A 16,378-nucleotide genomic window follows, 5' to 3' on the forward strand; every position below is an offset into this window, starting at 1 on the left:
AAGAGTGGCTCAGGTGCATGCCATACACACAGTGGCTTTGCATCACAGCTGAGGAACTCTAAGCTTAGGAAGCCCAAATCTTTTATAATGGGCTGTATGAAAATCTGCCCTTTGCCCTGGAAGACAACATAATCTTTCTTATACTGAATAGTGAACAAATCTGCTCTTTGTTCCAGAGGTTGATGCTCCTGATAAAAACATCCTTAATAAGACAGTCCACCAAAAAGGCTGTCAGCGCATTTGCTTACCAGATGTACAGAAACATAAGACATCCATGGGAAATTGTTTCACAACAATGAAAAGCCATGACAAAAACCATGAAGTTTTCTGTCTAGCACAGAGGTTTTATGAGACTCAAACAATACAACATTTGCTAAATTGCCTGCAAAACTATAAAGAAGTAAGCCTTGGTAACCACATCACCATATTTTCTTAGTGAAGTCATAGTATTTGTTTCATTTGAAGTTTTGCAATCAACAAAAAGGAAAACAGAACAGGAGGGGAACTGACCTTTGGTAGTAGGAGAATTACTGGGAACTGCCCACATGGCAGGTCAAATGCTAGGATATAGTTTCTTATTTAGTCCTCACAATCACATTACGGAGTTGACGTTATCCTCATTTTATGGATAAGGAAACTGAGATTCAGAGGGTTAGTACATTTTCTCAAGGTCACTCTTTAGGTAAGTGATGAAGCAGGCATTCAATCCCATGTCTGTATGTTCTTTATCACTGTGTTACACTGTATACCATTTTGTTCCTCTTATATACTATGTTACATTTTATGAACATCATTTCATTTGACCTTCACACTCTATGAGGTTGGATTAGCATCCTTATTTTTTATTTAAGAACAAACAACAACTGAGCTTTAGAGAAATTGAGCAATTTGCTTGGTTTTACACAGATAACATATAGATTATAAGTAAAGATTATATTTATCAGTTGGGCCCAGTGGCTCAAGCTGGTAATCCCAGCACTTTGGGAGGCTGTGGTGGGTGGATCACCTGAGGTCAGGAGTTTGAGACCAGCCTGGCCAACATGGCAAAATCCCGTCTCTACTAAAAATAAAAAAATTAGCCAGGTGTGGTGGTGCACGCCTGTAATCCCAGCTACTCAGGAGGCTGAGGCAGGAGAATTGCTTGATCCCAGGAGGCGGAGGTTGCAGTGAGCCAAGATCATGCCACTGCACTCCAGCCTGGGCGATAAGATCGAAACTCCGTCTCAAAAAACGAAAGGTATTTTTAATATATCTATTGTTATATATTATTAAATTATATGTAATATATTATACATTATTACATATTTACTATTAATAAATGATAGTTTTATGGTTGAGTCTGTGTGACTTCCAGGTTCATGCTTGCTCACTTGCCTTCTTTTCTGATTTTCTTAAAATACCATGTACCTTTAAAAAACTCTTTTATTACTTATTTATTACACCAGTAATACATGTACATCATAAAAACATAAAATATAGACAAGCATAAATAATCTCATAGTGACCCACTATTCAGAAATAACTGCTATTTATGTATTCTGTGGAAGGTGTGGTTCTACAGACCAACAAGAGAGAAGGAGAAGGGTTCTGACACCCCATAGAGAGCAGATGGCATTGCTTCTTGGGGATGCAGTGATGTGGTGGGCCACCCTCCCTAAATTTCAGTGATTAGAATGCTAATAAATCGAGTGGAGGGGACGTGGCAATTGGCTACCTGGCCTCGGCCATAGGGGCAGAAGTGGCATTAATTGGTTCATCATAGGCTGCCTATCTGGTAATAGTCATGAGTGAGTTTTAAGTGACTCCACTAGAAATAATGCCTTCTCTGATACATCTCTTGGAAAATCAGTAAACAAGCCTTCTTTGGAATCTTTGTTATAATAAAGCATTGCAAACATGCCAACTATAGTCAACAAGACATTAGCTAAATAGATTATGAAATACCCATGCCGTGAGATACTGTGTCAGACATTTAAAAATAAGGTAGATATATATGTACTAACAGGAAAATTGCTTCAGGATATATTAGTATGTGAAGAAAAAGCAAGTAAAGAAATAATATTTACATTATTGTCTACATTTATGTAAGAAACAAAAATGTATGTACACACGTGAGTGTATGTGGGTAGATGAACAGAAGGAGCTCAGAAGCCTCACATCCCAGTTAGCACCAGGCAACTCTGGGAAATAAGCATATGGGGAAGGAGGGGCTGGCGAGGAGGTGGCAACATCCAGGGGGATCTATACATTGTGCTTTATACTGTTCGAATTTTTAACAATAAGAATGTGTTTTCCATATCACTTGTGTAATTAAATGCAAAGATAAAAAGAAAAATAACTTTATCACCACTTATATTTGTCACTCTCCAGCATCTCCCATGGGTACAATTTATGCCACATAGACAGATTTCCATTTTTTTACTACACAATGTACATTTAAATCAAGTGCTTGAATTTTTCGTATGTCCAAGTACCTTTTAACGTTGCCTATGCAAGGATTGTCATTTAAAATATGTTTTGTACTGCTTTTGAAACACATTTAATCTTTCTCCATTAATCTGCTTTCCCTAAACCTTTCCCTAATTCTTCTCAAGGATTTCCCACCTGCTGTGTGGGATATACAACAGAGTGACTCTAATCATGTTTGGAATTATTTTTATCAATTTAATCCATAGTTGGCAGTTATTTCCATTCCAGAGTCTTAGACATTTAAGGCTGTATGCTGATCAATTTCTCAGTGTTACGTGACATTGGCAACAGATAAGGTAATACATGGATAATTACCTTTTGAAAAATAATAGGACTCCACATAGGCTAAGCCAAGCTTAGATCTACCTATTGAATATGTTTGAGACCTTCCAATTGTGGACGTTCTCTACAACCAAAAATAATACCTTTTTCTCAGATTATACACAGGCTGCATATTTTTAAAGCGCTTTTCATGCAGGTGTGCTTATGGGCTCATTTGCTCATGGGCTACCTTTTGACACAAAATCCAGTTTGAGGCTTTAAATATAGACAGATGGTCAAGTGGCTCAACGTTTAGACTCCACCTCCCTAGGTTTGGCCAGGACTCCCTTTTGTCCTTGGTGTGGGGTCAGTTTCTCCTGGGGTGGTCCACCCCCAGGGCTGCAGATGCTGACTTCAGCCATCTCACTTTGCTTTGAATCCATGTCATGCCCCTCACTGTCTCTTCATTTTGTGGAAACAGCAGCCATTGGGAATGAGGGAGGGAAATGAGACTGGCATCATGGGGCACTCTGCCAGCACTGTGGGGCATGACATGTTGTTTGATTTTTGTTTGTTTGTTTACTGTTCTTTCACGGGGTGGGAGCTATGAAATGACACCTGATAGTTCTGATAGGAAGCTCTGTTTTGAGCCATAGGGTTCATTACCAATTTGACCTGCTGTGTGGTTTGGACACTGTCTTCATGATCTCTCTCTGCTATGAATTCTGACCTTCAAAAAATGGAAATTATATCTTCTAGGATATATCTTATTGGATAAAGGTTATTTCCTTTTCCTAAAGCTGATGTAAAACACACAAAAAAATCCTTTATATAAGGTAAACCTCACTGCAATGTAGTCTTTAGGTACTTGGAGTGTCCATGACTTTACGGGTTCAACAGTGGCTCCGCCAGCTGTGTGACTTTGGACAAGTAATTTAACCTCCCAAAGCTTTAAATTCTTCATGGCTACAAAAGGAACTTCCCTAATGAAACTGTCATGAGAATACAATGAAATAAAAGTAATCAAACTCTGAAATCACTCTGTCTACCTCTGGAATTCTCATTGTGTGAAATAATAAATGTCCTTATTGTTTAAAACACACTACCTGGGGATTCTTTGACTTGCAGTCAAATACATCCTGACCTGTGTTTGGTGTTTGATTGTGCTGCTCCCACATGTGAGGTTTATACCTCAATAATTATAGCCTTAAGCCCAGGTGTTCAAGGCTGAAGTGAGCTGTGATTTTGCCACTGCCCTCCAGCCTAGACGCCTGTCTCTAAAGAACAACAACTGCTACTACACCGTAGCATCTCAGAACTCTTCGCTGCAACAATGGCCATCCATAGATCCTGTCTTTCTTTCTCTACATCCTGGCAGCAAACATCTGGTAGAATCTAGAACTTTCTAATTCTTACATATCAGGCTCCTGGATTCTTACCCTGTATTCTCTTTAATTGCTTCAAAAAGACACAATTTTGACTCTTTTCTTTCACTGTTCCACTTGGAATTGAAATCCCCGGGCTTACTGCATACCTATCATATGTTTGTGTCTCCAATGTGACATTCAGCCTCAAGTCCAAGTTGCCTGATTTCGTTCAAAGCTGCGGCTGTGACCTCCCTAGTGAGCATCCCCTGCCTGCCAGATCACCTTTCTCTGCAAGTGGGACTGTGCCTCTTGTCGCCAAACTTCACAATTTCTCCATAGTTCAACATGAGGAAGATACCGCTAGGGAAAAAAATTAAACAAATGATTACCTCTTCTTTCTAGTTACTTTTTTATATTCTTTTTCTTTTTTCAGTCATATATTAATGCAGTAACGATATATATATTATAAGACACTTAGACCTCAATTTTCTGATTTCTAAGCCATTTCATTTATTTCTTCAAAGCTCCCCACTCCGGCTGGGCGCGGTGGCTCACGTCTGTAATCCCAGCACTTTGGGAGGCCGAGGCAGGCGGATCACGAGGTCAGGAGATTGAGACCATCCTGGCTAACACAGTGAAACCCCGTCTCTACTAAAAATACAAAAAATTAGCCAGGCGAGGTGGCGGGCACCTGTAGTCCCAGCTACTCGGGAGGCTGAGGCAGGAGAATGGCATGAACCCGGGGGGTGGAGCCTGCAGTGAGCCGAGATCGCGCCACTGCACTCCAGCCTGGGCGACAGTGAGACTCTGTCTCAAAAAAAAAAAAAAAAAAAGCTCCCCACTCTTTTCTCATTTGACTGGATATTGTATGAGATAATCTGACCCTGAAGAGCATGCTCTAAACCACTGTGTTTGTCCTGAGTAGGACCAAATTTCCTTTGGATAGGTGAATAGTTTTCTGTTGCCTAATATGGCAGGTAACTTGCTAGCAACATGTGATTTTTAAATTTAAATTCACTGTAATAAAATTTGAAATTCAGTTCTTCAATCACATTAGCCACTTCTCAAGTGCTCAAAAGCTACATGTAGCTAGGGGGCTACCATATTGGACAGCACAGATTATAGAACATTTCCATCTCTACAGAAAGTTCTGTTGGACAGTGCTGCTCTGGATCGTGAAACGTCAAATTTCAAAATCTGAGTGTCAAAATTCCAATTATGAAAGGGATATGGGCTTAAATATGGTGAAAAGTTATGGAGCCACAGATTTACACCTTGGCTCCAAGGCCTCACTAACCATATGAGCTTGAGCAAATCACTTTACTTCCTGCCCTTTAGTTACTCCAGGTCTATTAAGTGACAATAAAGTAGATTACTTATTTCCCTGAGCTGTTGTATATAAAAGTGCTTGTTATTACATTCAAAGCTAACGTTGAATTTCATTGGGGATTGCAGATGGGCCATGTAACAGAAGTGATCACCATGTGCTTGTTGCCTGTTCTTAAGATGGAGGAAACTATTTGGGGCTGACCCTCACAATAGATGGGGGGTGAGGTGTGGTCGTGGCCACAGCTCCACCAGCCTCTAGGATTGGCCTCACGCTGTTTTTGACAGGTGTTTTATATTATCAACCTCTCCTCTGGACTGAGCAGCACTGAGGAACATACTCTGATTATCTGACTACGTTTCAAACGTTTCATCTGGGGCCACAGCCTTGAAAGACAATTGTTACCCATAGTTTCACCAATGAGGATCTCAGCAGCCCAGAAGAGGCCCTGGTTCTACTCACTGGCTGACAGTGACCCTCTGAAGACCAAATTCAGAGACTCCACTCTTCCTTTGGATGCAGGCGCAAAGGTCACCCTGGGATAATGCCCTCGTACGGCAGCATCACTGAGCTGACTCTTTTTTTTTTTTTTTTTTGAGACAGAGTCTTGCTCTGTCGCCCAGGCTGGAGTGCAGCGGTGTGATCTCAGCTCACTGCAACCTCCAACTCCCAGGTTCAAGCAATTCTCCTGCCTCAGCCTCCCGAGTAGCTGGGATTTCAGGTGCCCACCACCATGCCTGGCTAATTTTTGTATTTTTAGTAGAGACAGGGTTTCACCATGTTGGACCAGGCTGGTCTTGAACTCCTGGCCTCAGCTTCCCAAAGTCCTTGGATTACAGGCATAAGCCATCACGCCTGGCTGAGCTGACTCTTAAATAATCTCATCACAAACAGCATGTAAGCCATTTGCAAAGCCCCACAATTTATGCCATTTTCCCTTGGAGGAGGACATGAGAAACTCAGCCCCATTTCATTATCCATTTGAATAACTTTTTCAATTTCGAGCTTGCTGCCTAACCATGAGGGCTGAATTATGACTAGATTCTCCCTCTCCGGCTCTCTCTCTCCTTCCCGGCCTAGTGGAAGCACTAAATAGGTAAATAAAAATCACTGCAGAATAATTGCAGATTCTGTGAGCTAAAAGCCAAACTGGGCTGATCCACAGCCTTCTCTATTTTTTTTTTTTTGGCCCATCATTATAGGGGATTCAATTATCTCCATGAGCACAGTGGAAGTTTGCATACACCAGCCCTGGGGCATTATTCATCACAATGCATTTTGAGACAGAGAGAAAAAGAAGGAGATGCCTCTGGTTTTCCCTAAAGCTGTATTTATCATTTGGAGACTTAGTCAAATTTTAGCATTTTTAGCCCTCCCCTAAGTCCCGTTCTCAAGTATAAGCTATTCTCAGAGTGCCCTCATGCAAATGCTAGAGAATGCTGGAGTATGAAACCAGGGCTTCTTGGCATTTGCTGGGGAGGGTTGCTCTCTTAAAAGGCCATGGAAACAGAAAGAAATTTACCCCTGAGAATTTGTCCCTTTCCGTGCAGTCTTTTGGGATTTAGGGATGATCTTAGTGGGTTTCCACTGAAGAAGAGACAACTAGATCTGAGAAAGTGTGGCTTCTCTGGCGCCCACAGCCTCCCTTAATAATGACAGCACTGAATGCTACTTCCAGGCCAGGCAGTATTCTGAATACTCTGAAAGTATTAACGCATTTAAAATTCACAGAACTCCTTTGAGGCAGATAGTATAATTATTCTCATTTTGCAGAGACAAACCTAGAGAATTTTTAAGAACTTAGTCCAGTTCACAGAGCCAGTATGTGGTAGAGATGGGACTCAAAATCTAGACAGCCTTGCTCTGGAGCTTCTGCCCTTAGCTGCTAAGCTCTCTGGGCTCATGCATATCGCTTACTTCCATTTGCCCTTTGTATTTGGTGGCCTCACCAAGTTCCAACCCACAACTATTGAGTTCCCAGCAAAGGAAGCCCATGTAATAGGGACACTTTCATCCCTGACCCTACTATTCTATTTGTAGGTCAGAGCAAAAGAACACATGGAAGTCCACATAATGTATGTCCAATGTTTTAAAAGTTATAAATCATGCCTGCAAACTGTTAAATAAGTTCTGTCTTCCAGTTTTGAAAATTATTATCTTCATAACGACCTGGAAGACTAGGTGTGAAATTAGAGTTCTCACATTCCCAGGAGTTCTGCTCTAGAACTTGTCAGCACAAGGAGAGCTCATCTCTAGGCCCAGGCCAGCCTCCACCTTTCTTCCCACCCTGCTTCTGCCTACACCATAAGGGGCCACACTCATACCCCTGCCCAGATGTCCACACTCCACCATACTCTCCACAAACAGCTTCCCCCTGGGTGGCCACCCTTCAGGACTTGGGGTGTGTGTATTGGCAGTATGGTCTGCCCTCAAGTCCACAGACTTAAGAGGCCTAAAGGATCCCATTTGGACAGGGAATTCCAGTGTCCCCAGTACCCAAAGCATCATCTCCCAGAGGGGGCACAAGCTCTAGGTTGGCATGTCACCCTGGATCCTGGATTCCTATCCCATGGAGAGGGGCCAGAGGAGGATCAGAAAGGGCCAGGTACCGTATAAGGCCAAGCAATGAGTTTAAGCAGATATTTCTCTAAAGAAGATACACCAATAGTTAATAAGTACATAAAAAGATGCTCAGCCTCATTTAGCCATCAGGGAAACGCAAGTCAAAACCACAGTGAGACACCACCTTACACCCACTGGTATGTCTATAATCAAAAAGATAATTAATAACAAGTGTTGATAAGGATGTGGAGATATTTGGAACCCTAATACATTGCTGCTGGAAATGTGAAATGGTGCACTTGCTTTGGAAAACAGTTTGGCAGTTCCTCAAATTGCTAAACATGAAGTTACCATGTGACCCAACCATCCACTCCTAGGTATGTACCCAAGAGAAATGAAAACATATGTCCACCCAAAAAAAACTTATATACAAATGTTCGTAGAATTACTGTTCATAATAGCCAAAAAGTAGAAACCATCCAAATGAATGGTTAAATAAAATGTGGTATATCCATACAATGCCTTGTACATTGATATTATTTATGAATATTGGTAATATGTATGGTTGGTAATATGTATCGAATATTATTTTCCAATAAAAAGGAATGAAGTACTGATGCAAGTACAACATGGATGGACCTTGAAAACATTAAGTGAAAAAAGCCGAATAGAAAAGGCCACATATTATTTGATCCCAGTTATTTGAAATGTCCAGAATATGAAAATCTATGGAGACAGAAAGTAGATTAATGATTGTCTAGGGTTTGGGGGAAATGGGGAGTGACTGTTAATGAATACAAGGTTTCTTTTTGGGTTAAGAGATCAATTCTAATATTGATTGTGGTGATGGTTGCACAACTCTGTGAATATACTAAAAGCCACGGAATCATACACTTTAAATGATAAATTTTATGATGTGTTAATTATATCTCAATAAAACTGTTTTAAAAATATGAGATTCATGACAGGGGTTTCCTAGCCAGAGTGTGGGCTTAGCAGGTCTCCAAACATTCATATAGCTTGACCAGGAGGAAGTAAGCGTGATATCCCCAAGGAAGAGTCAAGATTCCAGAGCTCGAAGGTGATGCGATCTAGCTTAGGGCTATAAACCAAAGGGCCGGAAATGGCACAAAGACAGCAATTACTCCTGTTTTCTGGTCAGTGCCAGTGTCATGAATCAGAGAAATTCATCAAGACAAGACAGGGTCCAGTCCCTGCTGCCTACTGGAATTGGGAGTTTCTTGCAATGAAGGTATCAGAGCCCAGCTGTCTAAGAGAGTCAACAAGGCTTAGAAAACAAATTACAATTCATCTGGGTACCTTGAATGAAAATCAAGAGTCAGAACTTACCTAGCAATTCATGGTAGCTTTGGATACCTGTGGTGGATAGGCTTGAAGGCCTTGCTGAAGCAATTTGCCATGTTGTAAGAGGCCCATGTAGGAAGAAACTGAGGGAAGTCTCTGGCTAACAGACAACAAGGAACTGATGTGGTCAGTCCAATAGTCCCAAAGGAGCTGAATTCTGCCAACAAGCACATAAGCTTGGAAGCAACCCTTTCCAGTGGAGCCTTCAGAAGAGACCGCAGCCTTGGATGACAACTTCATTGCAACGTGTGAAGGACACAAAGTGGAGGAGCCAAATAAGCTCTGCCTGGATCCCTGACTGCGATACGTGTTTCATATTTTAAGACACCAAGTTTGCGGTAATTTGTTGTACAGCAATAGATAACTAACACAACCTCTAGGTCCTATTCACCCTGAACATGCGACACTCTTCTATAATTCTCTCTCCAGAAAGAAACAGGAGGAGCATCACATTAGGGTTGCCTTTCTTTAGTTCATAGCTCTGTTTAGCTAAACTTGTAATCAGCATTACTGTCATTGACAGCTGGGCACGGACAAAACAGTTTCAAAGTGCTATTTTGCATTTGCTGCTGATTCCTGTATTGTCCCAATAGACTCTACTCTTGAAGGCAGGAAGCAGGCATGTCCTACTCACCTGTGAGTCCATCTCTGCAAAGTGCTTCCCACAGAGCAGATAACTCAAATGAAGTATTTTAAGCAAACCCTGAACCCCAATAGATGGTAAGCTCCTCAAAGGTAGAGATGGTTTTCTATTCATGTTACTTACTGAAAGAATAAGAGAACGGGTGGATGAATGACTAAGTCAGTAGGTCAGGGACATGCCCAGAACTGCTGAAAGTGGGCAATGAATACATAACCAGAAGGAATTTGCACACTCCCCATCTCAGGCTTCCTTCCTGCATCTCTTCAAACCTAACATTTAAATATTTGTTATCAGATTACTTAAAAGAATTACATAAACTCACTGCCTCTATTTATTCGCCTCCCATTTACTCCGTGACTCCCTCCACTTGAACAGATCTCACTGGGACCACCAATGACCTTCCTGTCATTAAACCCCATGGGCCTAGTTCTCTTCTCTTCTCTGGCCTCGGCAGTGTTCAGCACCATCAACCTTGGCTTCCACAAACCTGCCTCTGCCAATTTGCTATCTCCCTGATCACCATTCTTGACCTCCTTTTTCTTTACTTTTGAATAGGATAGTTCCTCAAGGTATACTTCTAGCCTTCTTTCTCCTCCCACTGCATTTTATTCCTCGGTGATCTCATCCTCACCCTTGGCTTCAGTTGCTGGGTAGACACAGCAGCTCCCAATATATACATCCAGTCCCGTTCTCTCCTCTGCATCTCAGGCCCATGTATCCAATGGCCTCCATCTCCACTGGGGTATCTCAAAAGCATCTCAACCCCAGCCTGTCTAAAACTACCCCCACAAATCCTGATCTCTAGCAGTGTTTATCATACAATGCATAAGCCTCCAGTTAACTTATTCAGATCCCAGTTCAAATGACACTTTTGGGAAAGCCTGCCCTGACCCCTTACTTTGCCTCAGTGCTTTTCCTTCATAGCACTTATCACAGCTTGTAATTATCTACTGGTGTGATCGTTCAATCAATGTCTTTCTCCTCTGCTAGAATGTAAGCTCACTGGACTAAGGGCCATGGCTGTTTTGCTCACGATCCATTCCCTCGTGACTAGCACAGTGGCTAAAACTATAAATATTGGTTAAATATGTAAGTGCAAGCTGAATTCCTCTCTTTCTCTTTTGCTACTTTATTTAGTTGATTGATTTGTGTCTGAATATAGCCAGATTTATCTTTCCTTCTGTAGACCAGAGCTGCTGTGATTCTATCTTCAAATTTTGTTCTTTGTGAGTTCCTATATCAGTATATCACAATTAGGATTGCCCAGAGCCAGTCTTCCCCATAAGGAACTATAGTTTAAGAACTTGTTATCCCTACCCTGACATGTTTTTCCCATTATTTAGATAATAGCAGACTGTTAGTGTTAGAAAGTGTTTTAAAGTATGAAGTCTAATTACTTCACTTCACAAGTGAGGAAACAGAGGCCAAGGAAGATAAAATGGCTTGCCCAAGGTAATACAATGTGTTAGTAGCAATGATAAAACCATTCCGGGTGTTTTCTTGAATATGCCACTGTACTCCTAATGTGGCATATATCTAATGTGTCTAAACTCTCCCAAGCAAATTTTTGGTGCATAATCAAGAAGGCAAAGGTAATAGAGATTCATGCAGTCTGGAGGCCCAGGAGACCCTTGGTCCATAGTCTCCTGTCCTGTGAGAGAGGCAAGAGACCCTGTAGGACCAAGAACACAGACCATCAGGAAACATTGGTCCTTTTAGATCAGCATTCAGAAATTGCCTTGGTTACCATGTGTTGGGCAGTTTATATGTAGAAATGCATTTATACCTCTCTCAATCTGGTGTTTGCTTAACACTACTGATATAGTTTGGATATTTGTCCCCACCAAATCTCATGTTGAAACTTGATTCCCCAGTGTTGGAGATGGGGCCTAGTGGGAAGCATTTGGGCCATGGGTCCAGATCCCTCATGAATAGCTTGGTGCCATCTTCATGGTCATAAGTGAGTTCTTGCTCTGTTAGTTCCCATGAGAACTGATTGTTGAAAAGAGCCTGGCACCTCCTTCCCCTTGCTTCCCCTTCCCATGAAATGCCTGCTTCCCTCCACCTGCAGCCACAAATAAAAGTGGTCTGAAGCCCTCACCAGAAGCAGATGCTGGGGCCATGCTTCTTCTACAGCCTGCAGAACTGTGAGCCAAATAAACCTCTTTTTAAAGAAAATAAATTACCTTTATGGCAATGTAAACAGATGAAGACAGCTACAAATAAGTTATACTTTAAGAAGCTATCAAGAGTCATGATGGGCCAGGTGCGGTGGCTCACGCCTGTAATCCCAGTACTTTGGGAGGCCGAGGAGGACAGATCACTTGAGGTCAGGAGTTCGAGACCAGCCTGACCAACATGATGAAACCCTACTTGTACTAAAAATACAAAACAATTAGCCCAAGGTGGTGGCATGTGCCTGTAATCCCAGCTTCTCAGGAGGCTGAACCAGGAGAATCCCTTGAACCCAGGAGGTGCAGGCTGCAGTGAGCTGAGATCGCGCCATGGCACTACAGCCTGAGTGACAGAGTGAGACTCCATCTCTAAAAAAACAAAAACAAAAACAAAAAAAGAGTCATGGCGGGGACCAATTTGCTTACCTGCTTCAGGGACTTTAGTCCTATTTTCATGCAGTGAATTTGGGACTTGGGCACAAAGATATTATGATTAGGATTCTTGATCAGAGAAGGGGAGGTAAAAATTGCTCATTTCTTCCATCTGTGCTCATCTGGGGTAGAGAAGAGTAAGAAGACATGTGCACTGAAGGGAGCTAAGCTTCAAGGCTGAGACAACTCCTGTTTTGAATGGGAGGGCTGGTCGTCAAGGTCAGTCCAAAGGCAGTAGTAATAAAGGCTACGAAGTGATAAGAACATTACGGGACAAAGGAGTTCAGTGTGTCCTGGATCTAAGCCTACAAATGCCTTCCAGCTTCCTATGGGGCATTGATGAAATGCTGCAGCAGAGTAAAGATGATGCTCAATTGGTTCCACTTAAGGAGGCTGAGAACCTGTCACTGAGGAGCAAACAGCAGGACTGAGAGGAATGGAGCCTCCAGAACAATAACAGGTAGGAACTGGAGCCAAATTTCTGTGGTTGTAAACAGATTTTTCCCATGTGTGACAGGATTTGGAAAAAAAAAAAAAAAAAAAAACATGAGACACAAGTAGTTTTACTTGTGTTTTACTCTCGTGCTGCGTTTATTCAGAATTCTTGGAGACAAAGTGAGACTGGTAAATTCAAAGATAGATGAATCAGTGCCCAAGTATAAGCTTCTCCACTAAATAACAGAGGGCATGTTGAGAGGAGGTAGGGAAATTACAAATTTAACAATATAGAAGCAAACTTAGAAGACTTATATTCAACACGGCAGAATAAGCTGACATAGATGGATCTAATTCCTGCTCTAAACACATAAAAATGCTGGAAAATCCTTAACAACAGTGATGAAAGTGCTTAAATGCATAACTGCATCAATCAGAGTTCAAGCAGAGAAAAAAAAAAACACTAGGAGTGGTAGATATAATCAGGATTTATTGTATGAATTTCACCTTAGGTCGTTGTTAACAGCTTTGTATCTGATGCCTGAGCCTGAAGTCAGAGGGAAAATGGGTATGAAGTGGGGGAGAATGAGGAAAAACTGGAACCCATGATGAGCTGAAATCCATGGAATAGACTGGGCCCACCATGACCTCTCAGTTTATCCAACCCTCCAATTGTGGTAGTACAGGTGTCTTGTAGGAGAAGGTGGTACCCTTTGTCACAGAGCTCAACATCTATCTGAGCCAGGAGGGTGTTCTTCACTTGGAGAAGCTGAAGGAGGGTCCAATGGGAGCTGGAGAAACTGTGGCCCAGCTGCTGCCTCACAACAATCAGGTGAGGACAGCCAAGTGATAAAGTACACCAGCTGCAGCAGCACCGGGTGCCTCTCCTGCAACTCAAAACATACTAACCTTCTGTACTAGTTCCTATTGCTGCTTTAACAAATTATCGTAAACTTCTTGGCTTAAAACAACACAAATGTACTATCTTATAATTCTGGAGGTCAGAGGTCCAAAATGCTAAAATCAAGGTGTCAACCAGGCTGTGTTTCTTCTGGAGGCCCTAAGGAAGAATTTATTTCCTTACCTCTCCCAGTTTCTAGAAGCTGCCCACATTTTTGTCTTATAGCTTCGTTTCTCTACTTCAAAGCCTGCAATATAGAATGCAAGTCCTTCTTATGCTGTGACCTCTCTGGTACCACCCCCTTTTAACTTTTAAGCTTCCTTACAATTACATTGGGTCACCTGGATAATCCAAGACAATCTCTCTATTTTAAGGTCGGCTGATTATCAATCTTGATTCCATCTTCCACTTCAATTCTCCTTTACCATGTAACCTACTATATTCACAAGTTCCATGGATTAGAATGTGCACATCATTGGGATGCCATTATCCTCCCTCCCATCTTTAGTGATTTCATTCTTCTATCTGTGTCACATTGCCTATTTAGTATCTTGTAATTTAAATACTGACATAGAAGTTTAACTACTATTAACATATGCATGTCAGATGGTAGGAGGTTTGGAAAAGACAAGAAAAAAATTGGTTTATGTATACACAAATATTTTATATCAAAATAAGAAAGAACTACTCAAAATTACTATAGTCCTCATGTCTGTGTTTGCATCTGGTCAGGTGGTCATTGCTGGTATTTATAACTATTTTCTTGCACTACCTATTCTACATTGCATTTGTGCTCAGCAGATGTGTTGGCTGGTTGTGATTCCTTGCCTGATGGGGTAACTCAAACCTTCATTCCTGAAGAGTCTTGACCATAAGAATCCTATATTGGGTTGTTATTTTCTATTTAATTTAGTCATAGGACAGGGGAGTGTTAAGAGGTTCCAGAGAGGATTTCTTACATTCCAGACATATTCTGCCTTCCTCTCATTGTATCATAGCAACCCCATTTTACCCTGGTAGTCAGATTCAATCACCCCAGTCAGTATAAAAATCCCCTTCTCTTCCTATTGATTCACTGTCTTGAAGACTCCAAAATGGCCAGGTGTCTGTTTCAGCTTCCATTTTCAGAGAACCATTGCTGTGCCCAATGGTGTAAGCATTCTTCCTCTGGAGAGTAAAACCTCTAGAGCAGCAGTTCACACAGTTGTGGGGAGGGATGCAAAAATGTTTCTAGCAGGTCACGAGGCGTAATAACGAGAGGAGTCCCTGCCGTGGCCACCCCTCATCAAGGTCCCATGGATCCTGTCTATGGAAGAAACCATATATTTCTTGCTGGTTTAGAGCATATACTACCTCCTAGAGGACATTGTCCCAGACCTGCAAGGTTTTGCTACCAGCAGCCACTGTATCTGAGCTTCAAAAGCCATTCCACTGTTCTGTCAGGCCAGTCACTTTATGGGTGATTGAAAGATGTGGTCAGCCCATGAGCATGTGCCCATGGCCATATTGCATTTGCTATAGAACAAGATCCTTGGACACTAGGCTGTATTGAATGTTAAGTTGGTGAATAAGGCATTCACAAGTCAGTAGGTGATGGTTTTGGTAGAAATATTGTAGGTAGGGACGGCAAGTCTGTATTCAGAGTAAGTATCCATTCCAGTGAGAATACAGCTCTGCTCCTTCCATGATGGATGTACTCCAGTGTCAACAACCTGCCACCAGGTGGCTAGCTGATGCCCTTGGGGAATGATGCCATATTGTCATATCACAGGCTCAGCAGGTTGTTGGCAGATTGGGTACTCTTTAGTGGCAGGAGCCAGGTTGGATTCAAGAGTGGCCATGTTACTAAGCCCATGCATAACCTTCTTCGATGTCACTATGGCAACTTTGTGAGTCCATTGGGCAAGAATGGCAGTGGCTGATGAAAAAGACTCACTGATGTCCACAGGAAAAGTCATCTTGTCCACTTGATTAAGTTTATAGTAATCCACGGTCATTCTCCAAGGTCTATGTGTCTTCTGTATTGTTGAATGGAGATATAGTAGAAATCATCATGCCTACATATTTCAAGTCCCTTGATGGTATCCCTCATTTCCGCCATCCAGAAATGTGTTCTTGCTTTTGGCTTACCTTTTCAGCAGATAGACAATTTCAGTGGCTTACACTTGGCCATTGCTTCCACGATAGCTCGTATTCCATGGACTAAGTAACCAAAGTGAATATTCTCCAAGTTTCTAGTACTTCTATTCCAATTATGCCTTCCAGGACTGGGTACCTAACAAAACTGAGTTTAGGGACACACTAGACCCACTGTAAGATGGACCAAAACTCCGCTGGTCACATGGCCTTCCCAATCCTCTACTCTGACTATAGTTGTACAACGGCATATGTGGTATCAATTCAGAGCAAGCCCAATTAGTGCCCCCTTCCTCAATTCACAAT

Source organism: Hylobates moloch, unplaced genomic scaffold (assembly GCF_009828535.3).
Source record: "Hylobates moloch isolate HMO894 unplaced genomic scaffold, HMol_V3 SCAFFOLD_14, whole genome shotgun sequence".
In the NCBI taxonomy this organism is placed as follows: Eukaryota; Metazoa; Chordata; class Mammalia; order Primates; family Hylobatidae; genus Hylobates; species Hylobates moloch.